The 2,591-nt window shown below is 36.0% G+C and overlaps 1 pseudogene; it reads right to left on the bottom strand.

Moving 5' to 3' along the window:
• The window catches only part of LOC103922148, a 35,164-nt pseudogene that overhangs the window by 463 nt on the left and 32,110 nt on the right, over nt 1-2,591 (bottom strand).

Raw genomic sequence — 2,591 nt, 5'->3', positions numbered from 1 at the left:
TTCTTCCTTATATCTAGTCTAAATCTACCCCCATTTAGTTTAAAGCCATTACTCCTTGTCCTGCCACAACAGGCCCTGCTAAAAGGTTTGCCGCCATCTTTTTTATAAGCCCCCTTTCAGTACTGATAGGCTGCAATAAGGTGTCCCCAAAGCCTTCTCTTCTCTCCAGGCTGAACAACCCCAACTCTCTCAGCCTTTCTTCAGAGGAGACGTGTTCCATCCCCCTGACCATTTTTGTGGCCCTCTTCTGGACCCGCTCCAACAGGTCCCTGTCTTTCTTGTGCTGAGGACTCCAGAGCTGGACGCAGGACTCCAGGTGGGGTCTCACCAGAGCAGAGTAGAGGGGCAGAATCCCCTCCCTCGACCTGCTGGCCACACTTCTTTGGATGCAGCCCAGGATACAATTGGCCTTCTGGGCTGTGAGCGCACATTGCTGGCTCGTGTCCAGCTTTTCATCCACCTGTATGTTCTTAAATCCGTTGTGAAATGGGTTCACAAAGATGTAGTTAAAAAACAAGAACTTGTTTATTATCTATCTAAATTTTTATATTTAAAATTTAATTTAGAAAATATTAAAGGATTTCCGAATTAAAAAAAATAAAAATTTGTTTTAATTATGTCTTTGAATTTTTTGCATGTAATTAGTAACTTTTCACTACTTACAATCATTAGTAGAAATGTGAGATGAAAAAGTTAAACTTTTAAAAAACTCATACTGGAAAACAACTTTATTTCCAAACAGCTAAACATTATGTTAAATAAGAAACTCATTTTGAAATTATCTTAAAAAGGTCAACTGCTACTGAATAAGGTTTCTAAAACACAGACGTTCTTAAAACCTTTCAACAATGAGATACATCAAAGACTACATCACATTATCATGAGAAATAAGCATGGATTTGCATTAAAATTATTTCCATTTATATTTGTATGGAAGCGTTATCATTCATTTATTACTTACATTAAACAACAAAGCATTAACACAGCTATGTGGTTTCCCATTCCTAAGCAAATATTCTCTATGTGTAATCTATTTGCAATTAAAATGATTCACATAAACATCTATCTGCATTATATTCCTGAAAACAAGCAATTTTTCACTGGCAAGACCTAGAATACTGGAAAAAGAGAATTACTAAATAATTACTATCATGTCATAACCTTGAGCAATTAGCAGCTTAAAAGATAACAACTGTACTCATGAAAGTTCCATTTCTTGAAGTAATTTAAAGCATGTATTCCATTATAAATAAATACATTTTACTTTCAGGTGTTATCCTTTAGGAAAGGGAGAGCTACCATGAATATTTATTTATTGCTGAATTCCAAAGATCCTAGGGGAGAGTACTTTCATGTACACATATTAATTAATTAATTCAAATTATTCCTAAGGGATACAAGTGGGAAGAACCACCTAATTATTGAGTTTTATAAAAAGAAACTAAATATTAAGTGTAGAATTCAACTCCAGATTTTTCCAATTTAAATATCTAAATGTAAACAAGGGGTGAAATCCAGGTGCTTAAATCTTGATGTCTTAGTACAATTTGAAATGCTCAGGTGTTTCACGCTTGAACTCCACTTACTGCTACGGGAGGGCATGGTTCTTTTATAGGTGCTTTATTTGCCAGCCCAGACAGAGATCCCCTATACCCTAGGACATCTTAAATGGCACAAGACCATGCAACTTAAAGTAAATAATTCAGTTGATTATGACATGAAATGCTGGTCTTCTAACTGCATGGACTGTTATAAAAGCTTAGGCACTTTCTTCACAAATAAGAACACCATATAAAGTAAAAGGGCAAATCTAAAACAGTCGAAGTGAGTTTAAATTAACATTAACATGACACTGACTCAGGTGTACAATATTAGATGGAGGAGAGAATGGTAATGGTAAAGGTGCAACAACTTACAGCTTGAGGTAAAGACAGTTTAATACATAAAGCAAAAGCTGTGTGCGCAAGCAAAATAAAACAAGGAATGCATTCACTGCTTCCTAGAATCATAGAATTATAGAATCATTAAGGTTGGAAAAGACCTCTAAGATCATTGAGTCCAACTGTCAACCCAACATCACCATGTCCACTAAACCATGTCCCTAAGCACCACATCTACCCGTCTTTTAAATACTTGGGGATGGTGACTCAACCACTTCCCTGGGCAGCCTCTTCCAATGTTTCACCACTCTTTCAGTAAAGATATTTTTCCTATAATTTCACCTATAAACACAAAAATTAAATGAGAAAAAAACATACAAAAGCTATACGCAAGCTATTGGGTGTTGTTTGATATGGTATGAAGCATTTATTGATATTGAAGAATTTAATTAGGAAAGTTGTAAATAACAATGTAGTACAACTTGATGGCTTGCTCTAATGTTATAATTTTAACTAGAGCTCACTCTGTGCATTCTATAACCAAACTCTTTCAGTAAAGAAATTTTTCCTCACGTCCAATCTAAACCTCCCCTGGCGCAACTTGAGGCCATTTACTCTCATCCTGTCACTTGTTACCTGGGAAAAGAGACTGACACCCATCTCGCTACAACCTCCTTTCAGGTAGTTGTAGAGAGCGATAAGGTCTCCTGT

This window comes from Pygoscelis adeliae, unplaced genomic scaffold, assembly GCF_000699105.1.
Source record: "Pygoscelis adeliae isolate BGI_AS28 unplaced genomic scaffold, ASM69910v1 Scaffold37, whole genome shotgun sequence".
Taxonomy (NCBI): Eukaryota; Metazoa; Chordata; class Aves; order Sphenisciformes; family Spheniscidae; genus Pygoscelis; species Pygoscelis adeliae.
The sequence above is the reverse complement of the archived record's forward strand: the minus strand, read 5'-3'. Positions and strand labels throughout refer to the sequence as shown.